Source organism: Cervus canadensis, chromosome X (genome assembly GCF_019320065.1).
Source record: "Cervus canadensis isolate Bull #8, Minnesota chromosome X, ASM1932006v1, whole genome shotgun sequence".
In the NCBI taxonomy this organism is placed as follows: Eukaryota; Metazoa; Chordata; class Mammalia; order Artiodactyla; family Cervidae; genus Cervus; species Cervus canadensis.
This window is the reverse complement of record NC_057419.1, coordinates 10,269,212-10,293,927: the sequence shown is the minus strand read 5'-3', so window position 1 is coordinate 10,293,927 and position 24,716 is coordinate 10,269,212. Positions and strand designations below refer to the sequence as shown.

Here is a 24,716-nt window from a genome sequence, read left to right as displayed (position 1 = left end):
GGAAAATGTAAAAAGATACTGCATGTAGACATACAAGGTCTAACACTGAGTTTATCTACAGGGAGTGTTCCAGGAATTCTTCTCTTTGCTGTCAACTCACTGGAAAAGACCCTGATGCTGGGAAAGATTGAAGACAGGAGAAGGGGGTGACAGAGGATGAAATGGTTGAATGGCATCACTGACTCGATGGACATGAGTTTGAGCAAGCTCCGGGAGTTGGTCATGGACAGGGAGGCCGGGCGTGCTGCAGTCCATGGGGTCACAAAGAGTCAGACAGGACTAAGCGACTGAACAACAACAGATTTAAAGAGAGAGCCTGCAAATGAAGAAAAATCTCCTCAGTGGCCCACTTCTCGGAAAGCTACTTAAACATTTACCTAAATGGCATGCAAATGGCTTTAAAGATGATCCGCTTAGAGCCTGAATTTTCTGTGATAGTTGACAAAAATTGCAAAAGACATTGCTGTCCACCATACTAAATAAACCTAAATAAGATATACATACAAGCAGGTGTATGCACAAAGCCTACACAGAATATATGACATCACATTATACCCAAAACCACTGTAATGTGATACATGCATTGTTATATAATAATATATATTACACCTAGCATTTCAATAATTTATAACATTATCAATATATATTATATAAAACATTATACTAATGTATCATCTAACATGTCAACTTAGTATATAATCTCTATTTCAATCTATTATATTTTAATATCTATGTATATCATATATTTTTTATACCTATGTATATTATATCTATATATATCTCAATACCTTACCCAAGAAGTTCTTAAGTTTGACAGTTTCCACGTGTGGCTGAATTATCCTCCCTCTTTCTCTGTACATAGAACCAATATCTCTTCCTCCACTAGTTAGCTAATGGAAGTCCCAGAGATGAAGAGAAAAATTTAACAAAAATGTCTTCTTTTAATTCTATTCTTAGTAGTTCCAATAGTGGAGAAAAACTTCCAATTCTCTCTGGGGCTTAAGAAAGGTTTGGCCTCCACTGACCTCATTTCCCCACCATATTTTCCTTCTGGGTTTCAAACAAGCAGAGTTGATACTTTACACCAAAACAAAAAACCCAATTTATTCGCCCTCTTTGTTCTAAGGACATTCAATGCATCTCCAGACAAGTTTAGAAAATTCATATATCCTTGAGGCACAGCTTCCATGAGAAAAATGAGGGTGATGGGTTTCTTTTTTAAGACAGGAGGAAATAAAAGCCACCAAAATCATAAAATTAGGAAAATTACGCACATGTATGTTACAATTCAGGCAGGGTGAATGAAAAGGCTGAATTCATGCACACATTTCCAAGGTGGCTTCAGCAAGGAGGGAGAAAAGTCTTTCTCCTTCTGTACTCCTAGGTTCACAGCCGAGGTCTGAAACTCTTTGCTGCTGGGCTTTATGGATCGTCCTATGAACACTGAGATATTACCTACACAGACTAAATAGTCGTGGAAAGCCCAGAGCTAAGACGTGGGTGTCAGACAGTGTTCTCATAGTCCCAACTCCCTCCAGGTAAAATCTGCATATGGTCCTTACGTATGAAGAGATGAGGAAACGACTACGTCTCCATCACCACAACCACCACCCCTCAATCAGACCTGGTTGAGTGGTAGCTCAGATGGTAGAAAATCCACCTGCAATTCAGGAGAGCTGGGTTCGATTCCTGGGGTTGGGAAGATCCCCTGGAGAAGGCAATGGCAACCCACTCCAGTATGCTGGCCTGGAGAATCCCATGGACGGAGGAGTCTGGCGGGCTACAGTCCGCGGGGTCGCAAAGGTTCGGAACACAACCGAAGTGACTTAACACGCACGCAAGATGATAGCTCAGGTTCCAGGCTTTGTTTCCAGACAAGGTATTCTTTCCCTCCTGAGTTCCCTCGGGGCTCACCAGCTCACCGTCGGGAGTGGCTGCAATCGCTGAAGACTGAGACATCATTTGCTTACTGATACGGCAGGCAACATTCCACTTCTCACGTGTTATGTTACCACAGCAACGGAAATGCACGCAAAACCTACCTACCTCAGTCGGAAGGAGAATGGTCTCTGTCAACACTGGTGCTTCTCTGACGCACGCCTTGATACTGAGACAGACATTCAACTGGCCCGATCTCACACTCTTATCTTCCCATCTTCCCTGAGCAAGCCCAGCTCCCTGTATTTGCCCCTTCATTCCCAAACACCTCCCTTTACCAACATCCTCCCTACCCTGAGCCCAACCCCTTTGCTTAAATGTTTGCAGAGAAAAAGATGCATCACTTCAGACGCTATCTTAGTTTCCTTCATCAGCGTTAAGATGAAAACCTCACACGGCGTCACCTTCTCTCCTTTGCCGCTGCCCTTGAGGGTACCGCAACTGATGGATTCCACCATCCAATTTTATGCTGGTCTTCCAGGTGAATCACAACCCCGTAATTCCCTGGTCTGAACATCTCTCTCTTTACTCCTTCTGTCCTTTATTCATTCTGTCTCCTCCACACGTTTGGTAACACAGCAGAGACATCTGAGACAAATCCACAGGATCAACGGGGCTATGGATAAAGGCATGTGTCTCATTTCCACAGCAGACTTGTCCCCTGACTTAGAATATAATTCAAGCTCCTCACCAGGATGCCCACAAACTCTCATAAAGTGGTACCCACTCCATCACTGGGGATAACCCGCGTGATCATCCTGGCTATGTCCCCTTCACCCACTGCATCTCAGAGAGAGGACTGCCCTTCCAGCAAAACAAACAACTACAGCAGAACCAATAACTGTTTGTCAAATTGGTCTGCTTACCTACGAGGGGCTACGCTGGAAATCCTCACTGCTCCCAGCAATGCTCCTGCTCTTAAAATATTCTTCTCTTATCATAACTTGGTCAAAGAGGAAATGGACACTCTATGCGCCACCAATTCTAGAAGCCCTTGCCACCCAGCAGAGCATACTAGGGTACCAGAAGAGTTTTACTAAAGGCTATTTATTGGGTTTTCTCAGTTTACTGACAGAATCTTAAAGATATACACTACTTACATGCTACTATGTATAAAATAGATAAGCAACAAGGTCCTACAGTATACAAAGTGAAAGTCGCTCAGTCGTGTCTGACTCTTTGTGACCTCATGTATTATACAGCCCATGGGATTCTCCAGGCCAGGATACTGGAGTGGGGAGCCTGTCCCTTCTCCAGGGGATCTTCCCAACCCGGGGATCGAACCCAGGTCTCCCGCATTGCAGGCGGATTCTATACCAGCTGAACCACCAGGGAAGCCCCACTGTATAGCAAAGGGGACTATATTCAATCTACTGTAACAAACCATAAAGAAAAACAATATGAGAAATAATATATATATTCTTCACCATATGGGGCTTCTCTGGTGGCTCAGAGCTAAAGAAGCTGCCTGCAGCGTGGGAGCTTCAGGAGACGTGGGTTCAATTCTTGGGTCAGAAGATCCCCTGAAGGAGGGCATGGCAACCTACTCCAGTATTCTTGCCTGGAGACTCCCATGGACAGAGGAGCCTGGTGGGCTACAGTTCATGAGGTTGCAAAGACTCGGACATGACTGAGGGACTTAGCATGCTTTGTATCATATATATAATAGGAATATATACCTACATATGTGTGCTCAGTCAATCAGTTGCTTACTGATACCCACTTGAAGTAAAAACATGCTGAAGTCAGAAACTGATGCTTTCAAAATTTTTCTTTAAACTGCCGGCCCAGTGATTCAGCAGTCATAAATCACGCTTTGGAGGTTTGACCCCTGTCTTTTCTCATTCTTCCTAGCCACACTTCTGAACTGTGGTGTTGGAGAAGACTCTTGAGAGTCCCTTGGACTGCAAGGGGATCCAACCAGTCCATCCGAAAGGAGATCAGTCCTCAATATTCACTGGAAGGACTGATGCTGAAGCTGAAACTCCAATCCTTTGGCCACCTGATGCGAAGAGCTGACTCATTTGAAAAGACCCTGATGCTGGGAAAGATTGAAGGCAGGAGGAGAAGGGGACGACAGAGGATGAGATGGTTGGATGGCATCACCAACTCGATGGACATGAACTTGGGCTAACTCTGGGAGATGGTGAAGGACACAGAAGCCTGGCGTGCTGCAGTCCATGCGGCTACAAAGAATTGGACGTGACTTACTGACTGAACGACAACAAAGCCATCTTAGTCATCCCTTACCCTTACACTGTAGTTAAGGAATTATTTAAATTCAAATCCACTGCTTTTTTTTCTTTTGCTTTTGCTAGTTTAGCTTATGGATGTTTAGTGATAAGGCTGCAGTGAGCTGAGTGTTACATTTGCTTTGTCCCGACTTCCCAATGAATAGCTGATATGCGGCTAGAAGATTTTCCTCTGGCAGGGTGCGTTTCAATCTGCCATGGTCTCGGGATCCAGATTTAATGTGAAGATGCTCCTGTAGGAACAGGGCAATCAAACTGTCTCCCAGGTTGGGAGAGAAATGGTTCTTACACTGCTACCTCGGTTCAAGAATTGCAAAGGAATAAATAAACAATAAATGGTTTTGTAGTGCCGAGAGGACCCACAGCCAGCAGACATGGGATATAATTCTTATCATACCGAACTCAAAGCAAAAGAACTCCCGTAGTGCAAAGCCTGTGGCTCTGGAGACATAGCAAGTTCCAAATACATCTCTCCTAAAATTTATCTCAGGCTACTTTGTAATATCTTAAGACAGCAGATTCACAGGTTGGAAGTGTCCTTGGGGGGAAAAAATATGATGTCGTAAATTACAACAGTTTCTAGATTTTTGTAAATTGAGTCTTATCTTGCTTTTATCTTGTGCTTGTGTTATGGAGGGTGCCGTCGCTTCTACAGCAGAAAACAAATTGCACCACTGAAAATCAGACTTTTCAGCAGCACAGTGATTAACTCGGAACTTCCGAGGTTGAAGGGACTCCAGTCTAAGACCACAACTCCCAGCTCTAAGACCAAGCAAGATCGACGATTGCCTGTGTCTTAAAGCTTCCTCCCTCACACAACAAAGTGGGCTCTTCGGGGGTGAACATTTGGACCAAAATGGGACCAATTAGAAGCCACCTTCTGGCGCCAGGAGTTTGGACCTAAAGGACCGCATCAAATATGAAACAGTTTCTGGAAATAGGAGAGAGGTACCTGGCAGGTAAGAGGAAAAGAGACAAACCACCACAAAAAAAAGAAGGCGACAAATGGCCGTTTGTTAAAAGATAAAGCTTTCGGGAAAAGACAAAACTGTGACTTTGCAGTTATAAAATGAATATGTATTAAAGACTTCCTTTTACTCTTACGATAGGAGAGAAGCAGGCAGATGTCACCATCTGTGGAAAGGAAAAACATCAACAACGCCCGTGGAGTAAAGGCACTGAATTCCAAATGAAGCAACGCCTCCCCCGCTCCCCTCACTGGAAGAGGGAAACTGTCTAACTACAGTCAGCCAGCCACAATTCAAAAAGAGATACCAAATATCTATAAGACAATCAGCCGTGCCAGAAATGAGACAGCCTCCAAGGTGCATTGAAGGAAATGCGGAGATTTTTATGGAAGTACCTCTGGTATTCTGCCTTCAACACACAACTCCACTATCTCTATAGGGGTGCAAAGTCCCCTCCTCCTCAAAAAATGTGTCTCTTTGGAAATGAGGATTAATTGTAGGGCGTTCCTGGTGGCTCAGGTGGTAAAAAATCTTGCCTGCCAACACAGGAGACCCAGTTTCGATCCTTGGGTCAGCAAGATCCCCTGGAGAAGGGCATGGCAACCCACTCCAGTGTTCTTGGCTGGAGACTCCCATGGACAGAGGAGCCTGGTGGGCTACAGTCCATGGGGTTGCTCGGAGTCAGACACAACTTACTATTATTTTAACATGTTTCAACGGGATGACTCAGCGGGTAAGGAATCTGCCTGCAATGCAGGAGACACAGGAGACACGACCCCTGGGTCAGGAAGATCCCCTGGAGGAGGAAATGGCAACCTGCTCCCGTATTCTTGCCTGGAGAAACCCATGCACAGAGGAGCCTGGCAGGCTACACAGTCCCTGGGGTTGTAAAGAGTCGGACGATTAATTAATGCTTAGTAATTTCATGAAACAGAAGACTTGGGAAATTTTTCTTTTCACCTCCCCTTGGCTGCCTAAAGAATTTACACATAGGGCTTCTTTCTGGAACACACAGCATCACCACAGATGTCTGCAAAGACCATGGACCAGGTGTGGTGCAGGTAACCCAGAAGGATTTAAAGATCAGAGTCCACCGTGGGACCCACAGTCTCCGCTGGCCCAGCACACCCTCAGTTCATCTGCTTTTCCATCTCCATGTCAACTGCTTGCCTCCCTTTTGAACTACCAGCCCACTCCCCCCAGCATCCTCTTTTGTCTTTAGCTGAAGATGGTATTCAAGGAGAAGGCTTCAGTCATTTTGGAAACCGACTCAGTTTTCCCAGGTCTCCCCCAGGTATACATGGGATTAAAATTTTATGTGCTTTTTTTCTGTCTTCAGTCAATTGAATTCTTACACCAACCTAGACAGCATATTAAAAAGCAGAGACATGACTTTGCCAACAAAGGTCCATCTAGTCAAGTCTATGGTTTTTCCAGTGGTCATGTATGGATGTGAGAGTTGGACTATAATGAAAGCTGAGTGCCGAAGAATTGATGCTTTTGAAATGTGGTGTTGGACAAGACTCGAGAGTCCCTGGGGACTGCAAGGAGATCCAACCAGTCCATCCTAAAGGAAAGCAGTCCTGGGTATTCTTTGGAAGGACTGATGCTGAAGCTGAAACTCCAGTCCTTTGGCCACCTGATGGGAAGAGCTGACTCACTGGAAAAGACCCTGATGCTGAGAAAGACTGAAGGCAGGAGGAGAAGGGGACAACCGAGGATGAGATGGTTGGATGGCATCACTGACTCGATGGACATGAGTTTGAGTAAACTCCGGGAGCTGGTGATGGACAGGGAGGCCTGGTGTACTGCAGTCCATGGGGGTTGCAAAGAGTTGGACACGACTGAGCGACTGAACTGAACTGGAGGAACCAGCCAGAAGAACCCAGAAGAGCAGATGCAACTATCTTCCTCCCCGACACCCCTAATGCTACACGTTTTAATCTGATCGCTCATTCAGGGTCTACAGTGAATTTATATGCCATATACTATTTATACCATAAAGCCTGATTTAATTCCCTCAACTAGGAGGTCATCATTTTGACTTCCTGCACACTCCCACAGACATACATCCACCATTCTCTGTAATACTTGTCACACTCTAATTTGATTTATGGGGTCTTGTGTCTGTATTTGCCTTCCCTTGATCTACACCAGAGTCTCTAGCAATGGGTTTGCACAGACAGAATTTAATGAAGCTCTGTGAGATGAATGAATGGACATTGCTCATGCCTATTTGAAGTCCTCTGTCTCTCCCAGGGGTACTGGAGTTCTGAGGCATATTTTTACAGTCTTTACATCTGTAGCCATCAACGCCTGTTGGCATATCTTGTTGTTCAGTCATTAATTCGTGTCCGACTCTTTGCAACCCCATGGACTGTAGCCCACCAGCTCCTCTGTCCATAGGATTTCACAGGCAAGACTACTGGAGTGGGTTGCCATTTCTTACTCCAGGGGATCTTCCCTCTGTGGGCAAGACCTATTCCCAGCCACCAAGAGCGCTCATATGTGAACGCAAAACACACATACACAGACAATAAACACACACTGTCTTGAGAAGTTCTCCCCTCTTATCCCAACATATTAAGATGGGTCCATTAAACACGCTGGCACTGGGAGGTTTCACTCACTGGGCATTCCTCTTTTTTTTTGTTTAAGATTTTTTTTGATGCAGACCATTTATAAGCTCAGTTCAGTCCAGTCACTCAGTCATGTCCGACTCTTTGCGACCCCATGGACTGCAGCACACCAGGCCTCCCTGTCTATCACCAACTCCTGGGGCTTGCTCAAACTCTTATCCATTGAGTCGGTGATGCCATCCAACCATCTCATTCTCTGTCGTCCCCTTCTCCTCCTGCCTTCAATCTTTCCCAGCATCAGGGTCTTTTCAAATGAGTCAGCTCTTTGCATCAGGTGGCCAAAGGATTGGACTTTCAGCTTCAGCATCAGTCCTTCCAATGAACACCCAGGACTGATTTCCTTTAGGATGAACTGGTTGGATCTCCTTGCAGTCCCCATGGACTCTCAAGAGTCTTCTCCAACACTGCAGTTCAAAAGCATCAATTCTTCGGCACTCAGGTTTCTTTATAGTCCAACTCTCACATCCGTACATGACCACTGGAAAAACCATAGCCTTGACTAGATGGACCTTTGTCGGCAAAATAATGTCTCTGCTTTTTAATATGCTGTCTAGGTTGGTCATAGCTATTCTTACAAGGAGAAAGTGTCTTTGAATTTCATGGCTGCAGTCAGCATCTGCAGTGAATTTGGAGCCCCCCAAAATAAAGTCTGTCACTGTTTCCACTGTGTCCGCATCTATTTGCCATGAAGTGACGGGACCGGATGCCATGGTCTTAGTTTTCTGAATGTTGAGCTTTAAGCCAGCTTTCTCACTCTCTTCTTTATAAACTCTTTATTGCATTGATTGCAATTCTGATTCTGTTTTATGTTTTGTGTGCTCCATTGCTCTGCGGTGTCCTGTCAGGGAATGTCTGACGGGAGGATTCCTACGTGCTGTCTCTCATGAGTCCTCTGTCCCTCTTCAAGCGAAACAGCACGCTGCTCCCAGGGGCTGAGGTCATTGTATGAGGCAGGCTTGGGTCTCCTTTAGTAAACATTCCCTTTAGGACAAAACTGCTTAGCCTTGCTCCCCTTTCTTGAGATATGGATTGTCTACTGACCTTGTGACTAACATTACCCCTTGTTCCCTTGGTAACGGTTGCTGCACGTTTGGTTTTCTGATCTCTATCATTCCCGAAAGAAGTTTCTTGTACCACAGCCTATATATATTCATAGAAAAATCATTAAAGCACCTTTGCTCCAACAGAGCTTAGGTCCCCGGGTCTTTTTTTTGTCTCTCTCTCTTTTACTTTCTTATCATTGACTCTGTACCACCAGGTTCTGGTCCATTAAAGGACCCCAACAGTGTCCGACTCTTTACAACCCCATGGCCTGTAACACACCAGGCTCCTCTGTCCACGGAATTCTCCAGGCAAGAACACTGGAGTGGGTTGCCATCTCCTTCTCCAGGGAACCCAGGGATCCAGCCTCCATCTCTTACGTCTCCTGCATTGACAGGCAAATTCTTCACCACTAGCGCCACCTGGGAAGCTTTTCTTTTTTTTTTTTTTTTTTTGCTAAGAGGCATGTGGGATCTCCCCAACCAGGGATGAAACTGGCACCCCTTGCGATGGAAGCTGGACAAGAGAAACCATGGCAGTGAGAAGCCCGAGACCCACCACTGGAGAGGAACCCCTGCTTGCCGCAGCGAGAGAAAAGTCCACACTGCGTCAAGACCCAGCATAGCCAAGAATAAATAAATGATAAAAATAAATCATTTTTTAATGGAAAGAAAAATAAATGGGATAGTTGGCAGATCTATCAGTTACCTGCAATTTACAAAGAGATACAAAACAGCCCAAAGATAAACGAATAGGCTAAGAGCCAGCGGTCTTTAATGTTGGGGAGAGGGGGATGAAGGTGGGGAGGAGAGCTGATGCATACTTTTTCATTAAAGTGCATTTTTTTATTTCCTCTCAAGATCAGGTGGGAAGCGGGAGGACGAGCTCATGCCTGTTTTCTAATATCTTTGCCCGAACTAGTCTCATTCCTCAAGAGACCCTGCTCCGAAGCCCCCCTCCTATTCTCCAAAGAAGTCTGTGGCAGCCTTGTAATACATTCTGTTCACTCTGTCAAGCACGTGTAAGAGGATTTCTATTGTTTGTAAAACAAACGTGGCTTTGATAACATTCAAATTATCAGGAGAAAAAGAAAAAAAAGAAAAAACACCATAAAAGTTTGCCGATGAGACTCTAACCCCTTGTCTGCCCTTCCTTTTCCAAAATCGTTTTGTTTAAAGATGTCAGGCAGGGACTTCCCTGGTGGCCCAGTGGCTGAGACTCTGAGCTCCCAAGGCAAGGAGGGGCCCAGGTTAGATCCCTGGTCAGGGAACTCAGATCCCACACACTTGCAATTAAGACAAAGCACAGACAAGTAAATAAACAAATATTGTTTTTTTAAAAAAAGACCTAGGGTACCCTGGGTAGACAGTCACCAAGGTCTACACACTTCCCAAGGATATTGACACTGGTGTGTGGTCCAGAAACACATACGGAAAGGTGAATAGTCAAAAGAAGGCAATGGTCTTGGATGACCGTGATTGGAACAAGTGGTTGGCAGTTCATTACATCATCGTCGTTACCCAGGAATCCTTTCTTGAAAGGCAGAAGGTCTGGTAACAGGCGGCCAGTATCTCTAGTGAGCAACCATAGATTGCAGCTGAGTAAATACATCTGTTCTACCCCCACCTGGAGCTCCCATCCTGTCCACTGCATCCTTCACGGGTTCTCTGAAAGTGAAACTGTTGTTCGCTTAGTCGTGTCTGATTCTTCTGCAACCCCCAGGGACTGTAGCCCGCCAGGCTCCTCGGACCATGGGCTTCTCCAGGCAAGAATACTGGAGTGGGTTGCCATGCCCTTCTCCAGGGGAATCTTCCCGACCCAGGGATCGAACCTGGGTCTCCTGCACTGCAGGCAGATACGTTATCATCTGAGCCACCAGGGAAGCCCCTAAGGGTTTTGTACCTGGCCTCAAACCTTTAGAGATTCTCTCTCTGTCCGGTCCTGCCTGGATCTGGTCCCCAGTCACAGGATCTGGCCTGCAAGAAGACCCTCAGTCCCTTCATGACCACCTCCAAGGACTGAGGCTGCCCTGGGATAGGCCCCTTCAGGTACAAATGTTACTCTTTAGTCTTTACGTCACCTGGAAATGACTCTGTGTCCACACAGGAGTTCTGCCACAGCTCCCCAGAAATCACCTTGCTTTGTGTTTGTACGAGCCCCAGCAAACTCCCCTGAGATAATTCACAAACTGTCATCCAGACTAAGCCTTCCTAACAAACTCATCAGCGCTGTATGAAAAAATATATATTATTTAAATACTTGTTGACCGAACTATGCAAACAGACTTCTACAAAAGTCGCGGGTAAAATGCCGTTTCTCACCCTACTGCCTAGAAAACACTTCCTTTCTCATGCTATGTTTCAAATTTTAAACATCCGTGAATTCCACTTTGCTTTCTAGAGCTCTTAATTTCTTCGTACTAATAATTCATAATCTTTCAAAGAATAATTTAGCTGCCTTTCTTCTTTTCTCGTACACAGAGCACATGAAAATTAATGACTAAAATAGATGAAATGGTATCTTGTTAAGAAAATTATAAATGTTTAAGTCACCTGAATTTTTAAATATTTCCGTAATAATAAGGAGCTCAGGAGAGAACATTCAACACAAAAGTCTCTACTTTTGAGCTACGGTAAAAATTCTGGGACTTCACTGGTGTCTCAGGGGTAAAGAATCCGCTTGCCAATGCAGGAGACACAGGTTCAATCCCTGATTCAGGAAGATGCAGGCAACTAAGTTCATGTGTCATCACTACCAAGTCTGCACTCCAGAGCCCAAGAGCTGCAAATAGTGAGCCCACACGCCCTAGCCCTGCCCTGCAACAAGAGAATCCAGTGCAATGAGAAGCCCATGCCGCAAAGAAGACCTAGCCACAGCCCAGAATAAATTAACTAAATAATAAATTTAGAAAGTATTTGTTCAGTTTCCTAGATTCAGAGCTGGAAGCTTCTGTGGAGCCCTGCACCAATTTTGGTCACAGGACCAAAATCTCCGGAACTGACTAACTCCCATAGCAACAGTTGCCATGAGCCTCCAGATCTAAATAAGCCCGCCCCCTGACCCCATATTAGGTAAAATACCCATGCTATTACCTACCCTACAGGATCCTAACCAATCACCTAATGCCACCCACTCTTCCAGTACAAATTTTCTGTGTTGAGGCTATAAAAACTGGCTACTAGCCCACGAAAGGAGTCGGCTCTCCCACGAGCCAGCCTCCTGTTCTAACAGGATCTTTCACGCTAATAAACGTGACTCTCCTTTCATTCTGCCTCATGCCTGGAAACTCTGTTCCAACCCACGCACAGACCATGACAGATTCCAGATAAATAAATACATGTACAGTCCTGGAAATTCTTTCTTTTCACTAGTTATGAGCCGTTTCTTTTCAAATAAAGTCTTAGTTTCAGGAGGATGAAGACAGACTACAAGCTCACTAGGAATCATTATAATACTATGGGAAAGAAAAAAGTTCATTTATGGCAAAGAGAAAACGTCTTTCAAATTTTTACTTACAAGTAAAGAGTTGTATTTTAAAATTCGATCAAAACATGTTTGTTTCCACAACTAGACTGATAATGATGGAAAAAAAAAAGATACCAACTACTTTCAGTACATAGTATCAATAGATGTATATTAGAATGGTTGGAAATATGTATTGAGAAATGGAATGAAAAAGTGTCTGCCTCTTTGCAACCCCACAGGCTGTAGGCCGTCAGGCACCTCTGTCCAAGGGATTCTCCGGGTAAGAATACTGGAGTGGGTTGCCATGCCCTCCTCCAGGGGATCAAAGCTGGGTCTCTTGCGTTGCAGGCATATTCTTTACCATATGAGGCACTGTCAAACTTTGTCACAGTCACCAGCAACTGAAGCCACCAAAGATGGTGACCTGGTGTGCTGAAAGAGAACTCGGGAAGTGAAAACTCGGAGGAAGCTCAGAAAGTGGAAACACAGGATACGGGCCCCACATCGGGTTGCAGGGTAAAGTCAATTCTGACTCCAGGTTGGAACTATTTCTGTGACTTGGTTTTTTTTTTTTTTTTGCTTTTGTCACTATAATCATACATTATGGCCAGCCTCGGAGAATCCTGCCTCTCTACCTGAGTGTTAATAAGCTAGAGTACTTTTGTTCAGGACCCTGTCCACCTGTGGATGGCTAGAGGAAGGAAGAAATTAGCCCACTTCCTGCCCGAGGCTGGCCATTCCAGGAGATATTTGTGAGACTGATTGCCTTTTTGGTTCCTCACCTCCCTCTGTCCTATAAAAGAACCTGGCATCCAGACCCCAGGAAGATGGTTATTTTGAGACATTAGTCTGCCATCTTCTCAATTTGCTGGCTCCCTGAATAAAGTCCTATTCCTTGCCTCAACACTTGTCTCTGATTCACTGCCCTGTCATGCAGGGGGCGAAGTGAGCTAGGACTCAGTCACAGTAGCTGAAGTGCATATCAAAGGAATGATTTCAGTGAGCCCAGACTCTTGAATTTTCCTATACACAGTAAAGAGCAAAATTCCTTACCTTGGGGTATCTGGTTCTGCCCTTTGTTGCAAAACTTCTATATAATCCAGCTCCTCCTTTGCCTCTTTGGAGCAGTTCTCTCAGGGTCACACGAGATGCTGCCTCCCGGGTTTGAAGTCCTAAAAAGTTCCCACTGAATAAAACAACTGTCAAGTTTTAGGTGGCACATATTTTGTTTTTAGTCAACAGTATCAACAATGTTAAGTGTGCATGCCCATCTAGGCAACAAATCCATCCTAGGAAGGTAGGCAGACAAAGGTTCAAACAGATGTGCAAACATTCTCATCACAGTTTTAATTAAAACAGAAAAAGCAAAATTTAGAAACATTCTAAATATTCATCAATTTGTTGTTGTTCAGTCACTAGGTCGTGTCCGACTCTTTGTGACCCCATGGACTGCAGCACACTAGGCTTCCCTGTCCTTTACTATCTCCTGGAGTTTGCTCAAACTCATGTCCATTGAGTCGGTGATGCCATCCAACCACCTCATCCTCAGCTGCCCCCTTCTCCTCCTGCCTTCAATCTTTCCCAGCATCAGCATCTTTTCCAATGAGTCGGCACTTTGCATCATCAATAGGTCTAGCTAAACAAATGGTCGTACAGTTTATACAATTAAATACTAGTAATCTACTTAAAATGATAAGAGACAGGATGAACAGATAGATGGATAGATAAAAGGAAAGGAGGGAGGGAAGAAGGAAGGAATAAATCATCATTGATCTTATCATCCTTGATCTCTTCTCATAGGGGAAGAAAAGCAAATTCAGGTTTTGTATTTATTAGCATTGACCTTGATCATGGCACAAATCATGAGCCACATTTTTTAATGCCAGGATCAGCTCATTTCTACACTAATAACTGTCATCAGGACTTGGAGTTACGACGTATCTATCATCCCTGAGAAACTCAAGGAAAAGGAAGATTTCTGTAGGTCTCTGGGGTCATCTGTATCTGATTCATCATCTGATAATGACAGGTTTTTCATTTAACTAACAGGTGGATAGGCTCTTGATGCAGGAGAAGGTGCATGAGGACACACCCTGCCCTTTCGTCTCTCACACCTGGCTTGGACCCAGCTCAGCAAATTAGTATTCCATGTAACCCAAGCGACAAGCCTAAAGAGAAGAGTATCAGAGAAAACTCTCTCATCTCCTGGAACAAGGACTTGCGAATGTTGGTCTGTATTTCCATTTTATAAGCGATTCTACACAGGATGTAGAAGTTACAAGCACGGGCCATTTGCCTGCCTGACGTTCTTGGAAATATCTTACTCCAAACTCTCTCCAGAGTGATTTTTTCCCCCTCTCTTTTCTTTCACTGAACAGATGGATAGAAACATGAATTTTATCCTGTAATGTCAAATTGTGTTTGCCCAACATTTGCGAAACTTGCTGCCTGGGAAACTTGACCAGAAAATTTTGGAGTAAAACCAGACATGTGAGCAGAACAAAATGGGCATCTCTCATTCTGCAATTCACACTTATAAACAAGTTATTATGCATTAAACTAAAACTGCCCAGGATCAAATTTTTTTTTAAAAAAAATTTCAAGTGGAGATGTCTCATCTATAAAATCCTCTGCTCTCTTCCAGGATTCCTAATTTAGAGGAAGTACAAGCAATAAAAATACCCAAATCAGAAATTATTAGCTCTGTTATCACAGTAAAATTTCTCTAAGATGACCCCGAGTTAATGACTTTCTCAGACTAATCAACAGAGCCCATTCCTTCTGTAAAACACTCTGACTAACTTCTTAACACACTAAACTCCTGTGGCTAGACTCTGGGCGATGTAAATATATAAATATATATTTGAGTATAAACACACAGATGTATACACATATTTGTTTATTCATTTTTATACCTATATATTGTTTTATGGGCTTGCCAGGTGGCACTGGTGGTCAAGAATCCAACAGGCCAGTGCAGGAGACATAAAAGATGCAGGATCAATCCCTGGGTCAGGAAGATCCCCTAGAGAAGGAAATGGCAACCCATTTCAGTTGCCTGGGAAATTCCATGGACAGAGGAGCCTGATGGGCTACAGTTTTTGGGTTTGCAAAGAGTCGGACGTGACTGTCTGAGCACACACGCACACACATACATGTGGCTTTACGTGTTATATAGTGCGTACTGTTAGTCAATTAGTCGTATCCAACTCTTTGTGACCCCACTGACTTTACCCCACCAGGCTCCTCTGTCCATGGGATTCTCCAGGCAAGAATACTGGAGTGGGCTGCCATTCCCTTCTTCTACATGTTATATGCAAATATATGAACAGTTTATAAATAATTATATATATATATAATTTAGTTTTATATATATATATATATATATATATATATATATATATATATATATATATTTAGTTAGTTAGTTAGTTAGATGAACCCAAGCTTCCTTTTCCAGATTCCAGGATGGGTCATTCCCAAAAATCTGTCCAAAGCGATATTCCTATCCTGCTACCTCCATGGCCTAGCGCCCACCCTATTGGTACAGAAAAGTAGTAGAAACTCATTTCTTCCCCCCTCGTCCACAATGACCTAACCTTACACCTAGTGATCAATTCCATTCCCCTTAGCACACTGGAAAGAGAAACTGGATCACTTCCCCATAAAGGCAACATGACAAATTATGGATTTCCTGGAAATGTGTTTATATTAAGCTTCTTTTCTTTTTTAGCAAGAAATCAATATATTATGTATCTCTATAAAGTTAAATATACTGTTTGAAGTATGCACACATTTGTTATATGATTCCTCATTTTTACTGACTATTAATTAACTGAATGATTATAAGTCTTGATCTCTTTAAATAAGAAATGGGTGAATGCATGAGAACTCTTCAGAAAATGGGGTAAGAACTACTTTAACTTTGTTTACACATTCCTGCTGGTCCATTAACTATAACAAAAATCCCAGATTTCTAGTGAAAGTGAAAGTTGCTCAGTCGTGTCTGCGACCCAATGGACTATACAGTCCATGGAATTCTCCAGGCCAGAATCCTGGAGTGCGTAGCCTTTCCCTTCTCCAGGGGATCTTCCCAACCCAGGGATTGAACCCAGGTCTCCCACATTGCAGGCGGATTCTTTACCAGCTGAGCCACAAGGGAAGCCCAAGACTACTGGAGTGGGTAGTCTATCCCTTCTCCAGGGAATCTTCCCAACCCAGGGATGGAACCCAGGTCTCCCGCACTGCAGGCGGATTCTTTACCAGCTGAGACACAAGGGAAGCCCAAGAATACTGGAGTGGGGAGCCTATCCCTTCTCCAGTGGATCTTCCCAGCCCAGGAATCGAACCAGGGTACCTTTCTAGTAAAGGTTAGATTACAGACCAGTAGGTGTCCTCCCAGTCCCTGCTGAGCTTCAGACGGATAGGTCCTCCGATCAAACCTAAAGTACAAAGAATACGCAGCCCCTGTGATCCCCACAAGGAGAGGGTGTGAACACGGTGGTGCAGGTTCCCAAACTCGAACACACTGTGACCCTGCCCCAGAGGCAGGCTGCTCTCCCACGGGGAGTGTTAGTAAATAAGGCAGGTGCAGGGGAATGCAGTGTGGAAAGTGTGCACAGAAATGTCTGTCCCTCAGTGGACACAGGGCTTCCCTGATGGCTCAGTTCGCCTGAGGTGTAGGAGACACAGGAGACGCAGGTTCGACCCCTGAGTCGGGAAGGTTCCCCTGGAGAAGGAAAATGGCAACCCACTCCAGCATTCTTGCCTGGAGGATTCCATGGACAGAGGAGCCTGGAGGGCTACAGTCCATGGGGTCAGAGAGAGTCAGACACAACTAGAAGACTGGGCAACACGCAATGGAGATGGGCAGAGATGGGCAGCTGTTCACATTTCTACACCTTGCTCAGTGGTTGAACCCTGAGTGTATTAGGTACAGTAGAAAACACTACTGAGATAGCAACATGGATACGCCTGGAGATGATCATACCAAGTGAAGTCAAAGAAACTTCCATAGGATACCACATTTATGTGTAACCTAAAATATGACACAGATGACGCCATCTAGGAAATACAGACTCACAGACATAGAGAACAGGCTTATGGTTACTAGAGAAGAGACGAGGAGAGATAATGAGGAGGTTGGGGTTAACAGATACTATATACAAAATAGGTAACCAACATGGAACTAGTGCACAGCACAGCGGGCTATATCCAGTATTCTATAATAATGGACAAAGGAAAAGAACCTGAAAAAGAATAGATATATATGTATAACTGAATCACTTTGCTCTAACACCTGAAACTAACACAATATTGCAAATCAACCATACTTCAATTAAAAAAAAAACCCTATTAAATTAAATTAGAGTATTTGTAGGTAATGAACTATAAATGCCATCAAATTTTGGGAAAATGTTGTGTTTAACTATGAACCAAGAAGTTTAAAACTTTAACAACTCCCCCCCCAAATAACATCTAACATTTTTTTTTCTAATTCAAAGAATTTGGATTCTTGAAAGAAAAGTCAATATTTCTGATGTCTAAAGAAATATTCAGGGACTTCCCTGGTGATCTAGTGAATAAGACTCTTCACTGCTGGACTTTCCTGGTGGTCCAGTGGTTAAGAAACCACCTGCCAAAGCAAGAACACGAGTTTGATCCCTGCTCCGGGAAGATCCCACATGTCTTGGGGCAACTAAGCCACAACTACTGAGCCCAGATGGCCTACAGCCAGTGCTCTTCAACAAGGCAAAGCCACCAGAATGAGAAGCCCATCATCCTCAAGTGGAGAAAGCCCACACACAGCAACCAAGACCCAGCTCACGCTAAATAAAGACTCCCCACTTCCAATGTAGCGGGCGCGGGTTTGATCCCAGGTTGGTAAACTGAGATCCTCCATGTCGCATGGTGCAGCAAAAAGAAAAAAGAAAAACTAGTATTTCAATCAGGCTGTATGTGCCCTTAAGCTTAAAAGTATTGATAAATACATTGAGAAGTGTCTTTCATTGTCATATTATTTCTGAGTCAATCTGATGACGCTGCTGTTCGAACTATTCAAGGGACTAATTCAGCGAAGACAAGCTCTCTTTGCCAGACTACAGGCACCATTCCAGAATGGACTACTCTCCACGATCTATCCAGAAAAATATTCCTGGTACGTCTGTGGGCTATTATCTTCAGGGGATGGAAGAGTGAAGGCGGGAGGAGAAGGGGACGACAGAGGATGAGATGGTTGGATGGCATTGCCAACTCGATGGACATGAGTTTGGGTAAAGTCTGGGAGTTGGTGATGGACAGGGAGGCCTGGCGTGCTGCAGTCCATGGGGTCACAAAGAGTCGGACGTGACTGAGTGACTGAACTGAACTGAACTGAAAAGGGACAGAAAACTCATTCTTTTTTCACCCTTGTTCACATTGACGTGACCTTTGTTGTTGCTGTTTAGTCACTCAGTCCTGTCAGACTCTGTTGGAGCGGGCCCACCAGGCTCCTCTGTCCATGGGATTCTCCAAGCAAGCATCCGGGAGTGGGTTGCCATTTCCTGCTCCAGGGGATCATCCCAACCCAGGGACTTAACCAACTGCAGATGAATTCTTTACCACAGAGTCCCTGGGAAGTCCCCTGACCAAACCTTAGACCCACCAATAAATTCCATTCCCCTTAGCACATCAGATAGACAGATTCAATCACTTTCCTATCAATGCAACACAACAGATTAAGGAGTTTCTAAAACTATCATCTTTGTATTAAGTACAGCTTCTCTTTTCTCTATTTAGCAGGAGATCAATAAGTAGACAACTCCAAGGCTGTGTGGAGTGGGGCAAAATAAACACACCTAAGTAATTCCAGACAGAAGCCTGGAATCTTAAGTCAGTTAAGCTCTTTACCTGTAGATGGCACGCACTGCTTGATTTGGAAAAGCCATTTCAGCTTGTCTATTTCTCCCTCTTTGCTGGGGCGGGGGTGATGAATACAAAAGCACTCCCCACTCGGAAGTGGAAATAACTGACCAAAGCAACGTCTCTGTGTGTTCTGTGACTGCCAAGGAGTCAGGAAACCTATCACCGTGGCAGGATCCTTGCGGGAAAGTGCATTTGCTCTCTGATTAGGGGAACACTGACCCAAGGTTACAGCTGCTACCAGCAGCCTTGCTCCTAAGATTCCGTTGTTCCCCATTGGAAATTACAACACAGAGAATGGGGTTTCGGGTGTTTGTGTGTGTGCAGCTTTATCTTAGCTGGCAATGGGCTCATCTGTTCATTAACAGGAACGTATGCACCTGCCAATGTGGGAGGCGCAGGAGACACGGGTTTGATCCCTGGGTCAGGAAGATCCCCTGGAGGAGGGCATGGCAACCCTCTCCAGGATTCTTGCCTAGAGAATCCCATGGACAGAGGAGCCTGGAGGGCTATAGTCTGCTGCTGCTAAGTTGCTTCGGTCGTGTCTGACTCTGTATGACCCCATATATGGCAGCCCACCAGGATCTGCTGTCCCTGGGATTCTCCAGGCAAGAACACTAGAGTGGGTTGCCATTTCCTTCTCCAATGCAAGAAAGTGAAAAGTGAAAGTGAAGTCACTCATGTCTATGGAGTCACAGAGTTTGACATGACTGAGCATGAATGCAAACAAATTGGCAAGGAAAGAAGAAATGTTTTCTCACCTGAATTGAAAATTAAATTTTATATATATATATATATATATATATATATATATATATATATATATATATAAATATTTCATGTGTCTAGGTACTCAGTCATGTACAACTCTTTGTGACCTCATGGACTGTAGCCCACCAGGCTCCTCCATCCATGGGATTCTCCAGGCAAGAATACTGGAGTAGGTTGCCATCTCCTCCTCCAGGAGATCTCCCTGACCCAGAGATTGAACTTGCATCTCCTGTGTTTCCTGCATTGGCAGGCAGATTCTTTACCTCTAGTGCCACCTGGGAAGCATTTAAACAAATATAATCTATGTTGACCATAAATAATATTTTATATATTTTGAGAAATAATTTGTAAATACATTTATAAAAATGTCTTTTATGTTAACCAAAATGAGTTTAGGGCTTCCCTTGTGGCTCAGCTGGTAAAGAATCCACCTGCAATGTGGGAGACCTGGGTTCAATCCCTGGGTTGGGAAGAGCCCCCGGAGAAGGGAATGGCTACTCACTCCAGTGTTATGGCCTGGAGAATTCCATGGACTGTATACATAGTCCATGGGGTCACAAAGAGTCTGGCACAGCTGAGTGATGTACAAGACAAAGTGTCAGTTTTGTTTCTTGAACATATACACCCTCCCATGCATGGCTTTGGAGATCTTTGATACAATGGGCCCATCTTTGGACTTCCCTGGTGGCCCAGTGGTTAAGAATCCACCTGCCAATGCAGAGGAGACGAGTCCTATCCTTGGTCCCTGGTTTGGGAAGATTTCACATGCCGTGGGGCAACTAAGCCCATGTACAACATGGCTTAGTTACAACTACTGAAGCCTGCATGCTCTTGAGCCCATGAACTGCAGCAAAGAGTAGTCCCCATTAACCACAACTAGCGAAAGCTCTCAAACAGCAAGACCCAGTGCAATCAAAAATAAATCAATGCATCAAAACGTCTCCTTCTTCCACTTTGAGTCCCATCTACGATTTCCCTCTGCTACTCCAGCTAAACCACTCTGGCCACTTAACGGGCAGGTTTAACTGAAATATTGGAGAAGGCAATAGCACCCCACTCCAGTACTCTTGCCTGGAAAATCCCACGGACAGAGGAGCCTGGTAGGCTGCAGTCCATGGGGTCGCTGAGAATCAGACACGACTGAGCGACTTCACTTTCACTTTTCACTTTCATGCATTGGAGAAGGAAATGGCAACCCACTCCAGTATTCTTGCCTGGAGAATCCCAGGGGTGGGGGAGCCTGCTGGGCTGCCGTCTATGGGGTCGTACAGAGTCGGACATGACTGATGCAACTTAGCAGCAGCAGCAGGCTCCTCTGCCCATGGGATTCTCCAGGCAAGAATACTGGAGTGGGTAGCCATTCCCTTCTCCAGGGGATCTTCCTGACCCAGGGATCGAACCCTGGTCTCCTGCATTGCAGGTAGATTGTTTACTATTTGAACGACCAGGGAAGACCCACCTGAAATACACATCGGATTGTTATAACTCTGCAATTGGCTTTCTCTATTATGGCAACCCACTCCAGTACTCTTGCCTAGAAAATTCTATGGATGGAGGAGCCTGGTGGGCTACAGTCCGTGAGGTCGCAAAGAGTCGGACACAACTGAGCGACTTTTCACTTTTCACATTCTCTCTAGATAGAATACTCCTACTGACCCAATAGATTCCTGTTGAACCCAATCTACTCTGGTTGACCAGATGTCCCTGGAAATAATGCCTCCTGGCAGGTAGTGACTGTATGTTATTTCACAGGGGAATCTTCAACTCCCATGCATTTTTGCTTCATCAAATCACAGATTCACCACGGAGATATTCCTCAAACTCCAGGCTCACAGTCCCACCCCACTGGTTTAATCCTTCAGTCAGCACTTTTTACAGCCCCAGAGTTCAGCGAAATGCCTTGATGACAACGTCATAAATGAGGAGGGTAAGACAAAGCTACTTGTTGTTTAGTTGCTAAAAGACTCTGACTCTTTGTGACCCCATGGACTGTAGCCCGCCAGGCTTCTTTGTCCATGGGATTTCTCAAGCAAAAATACTGGAGTGGGTTGCCATTTCCTTCTCCAGGGGATCTTCCCAAGCTAGGGATCAAATCCAGATCTCCCACATTGCAGACAGATTCTTTACCATCTGAGCCACCATGGAAGCCCAAGAATACTAGAGTGGGTAGTCTATCCCTTCTCCAAGGGATCTTCCCAACCCAGGGATCGAATCTGCGTCTCCCGCATTGCAGGCAGATTCTTTACCACTGGGCCACCAGGGAAGGACCAAAGCTATAGCTTCTTCAAATTCCAATCCTAGGAACCTCCCTGGCGGTACAGTGGCTAAGACTCTGTGCTCTCAATATAGGGGGCCAGGGTTTGATTCCTAGTCCGGGAACTAGATTCAACCTGCTGCAGCTAAGACTTTGCATGTCACAAATAAAAGACCCCACATGAGGCAGCCACACTGGGTCCAGCCAAATAAATTAAAAACAGTCCAATCCAGGATTTCCCAACCATTGCACTTTCCAACGCCTTGATATCTGGGGCTGGACAATTCTTTGATATGGGGGGGGGGGGTGGTTGTGGGCACTGTAGGATATTTAGCAATACCCGTGACCTCTACCCACTGGATGACCATACAACCACCTCTCTCCAGTTGTCAACATGTCTTCAGACCTTGCCAAAGAACAGCCCTAGAAGACCTGTGCACTTCATGTCTTCTGAACATTCACAGAGAACAATACACTGACAAAGGCTCTGAAAAATCCTATGATGAAGAAATAAGTCATTTCAATTGCATTTTCCAGTGGATTTAGCCGTTTGCATATCTCACCAACTGTGGTGCTGGAGAAGACTCTTGAGAGTCCCTCGGACTGCAAGGAGATGAAAACAGTCAATCCTAAAGGAAATCAACTCTGATTATTCATTGGAAGGACTGATGCCGAAGCTGAAACTTCACTACGTTGGTCACCTGATGTGAAGAGCCAACTCACTGGAAAAGACCCTGATGCTGGGAAAGACTGAAGGCAAAAGGAGAAGAGGGTGGAGAAGAGGTGGTTAGATAGCATCAGTGACTCAATGGACATGAATTAGAGCAAACTCCAAGAGATAGTGGAGGGCAGAAGAACCTGGTGTGCTGCATGCAGTCCATGGGGTTGCAAAGAGTCGGACATGACTTAGCGACTGAACACCAAACCTCACAAAGCTAACCTTGAACAGAAGAACATTAGAGAAACACTGTTCTATGAAATCTTCTTATTAACCCTATTTTAAGTACATGAGGCAAGCACCTGACCTAATTGAGGCACTTGTGAAAATACAGCACATAATCAAATGTATATTTAAAAACCTTCAGTTATTTGCTTATGAATATGAATGGCCACCTAATAGACACATTTGTAATGGAGATTGGCACTCTAAAATTACTTCAATTAACCTAGGACTTATTATCTGCCAGTATATTTGTCTTGAAATAAATTTTTCTAGTAATATACAGTGTTCCAAAGGGAGCTCCTGTGCGTTGGTGATGTACTATGTGTTCCATTATTTACCAAATTCATTGTAGTTCAGTTCAGTCGCTCAGTCGTGTCCGACTCTTTGCGACCCTGTGGACTGCAGCACACCAGGCCTCCCTGCCCATCACCAACTCCTGGAGTTTGCTCAAACTCCTGTCCATCGAGTCGTTGATGCCATCCAACCATCTCATCCTCTGTCGCCCCCTTCTCCTCTTGAGTTCAGTCTTTCCCAGCGTCAGGGTTACTAGTTGATAATTTTTACAGGTGAAATATTGAAAAGAGAATGAGCTTTAAAGCTAGCTATGTATCCAACGCATAAAACATCCCTCACAAACACAGTTGTGTTAGAAAAATTATGCAAGCCTTTTGAAATAAGAATGTTACTATTTAATAACCCAGAGAATTGTTGTGGGGCTTCCCCCTGTGGCCCAGCTGGTAAAGAATCCACCTGCAATGCGGGAGACCTGGGTTCGATCCCTGGGTTGGGAAGAATTGTTGCGCTATTATGGACACCAGTTCCAATGTGTGTCGGGCGTTCCCACAGTTATCAAGTAATTCTCGGACACAGGCTGGATGTCCTACAACACAACTCAATTCTGACACTATCTACCTGGAGATACAGTCAGATCCATAGGTTAAAGATTCAGTCCTACAAGACAAGCGATTTAACACACACACACACACACACACATATCTACAAGACTGCCCCAAACTCCGTAAACTTCAGAAGCCAATCCCAAGTCCAGAGTTTCACCGGTGATTCTGACCAACCGGCTCTGTATCAGAATTTGCCACAAACCCCACCCGGGGTTTGATTAATTTCCTAGAGCAGCTCACAGAACTCAGGAGAAAACTTTTACTTACCAGATTGCTGGCTCATTACGAAACATACAACTCAGGAACAGCCACCTGGGAGAGGTGCCCAGGGCAAGGTCTGAGAAGGGAGGACTCTTTGCAGGCTGCCATTGTCCCCAAACGGCCACATGGTCACCTACCCGGAAATTCCCCCAACCCCCTTCTTCTTCTTTTTTTTCTTTCCTGGAGGCTCTATTATGTAGGCACGATTGACAAGACCATTGACCACTGGGGTTTAAGTCAACGTCCCGCCCCCTCGCCCCTCCTTGGAGGTCGGAGGGGGATGGGACTGAAAGTTCAGACCCTAGGCGCTTCCGGGTTGGTTCCCATGGCAACCAGCCCCCAGACTCCGGTGCATTGCAAAAGTCACCTCATTAACAAGAAAACT

At 44.8% G+C, this 24,716-nt stretch overlaps 1 long non-coding RNA gene across 1 annotated transcript in view; it reads right to left on the bottom strand.

The window, feature by feature from the left end:
• Positions 1–24,457, bottom strand: part of LOC122434558 — a 108,518-nt gene extending 84,061 nt beyond the window's left edge. Inside the window, exon 1 of the long non-coding RNA XR_006267412.1 lies at positions 24,338–24,457. This is a non-coding gene — a long non-coding RNA (uncharacterized LOC122434558). The remainder of the gene's footprint in view (positions 1–24,337) is intronic.
• Positions 24,458–24,716: the final 259 nt, after the last annotated feature.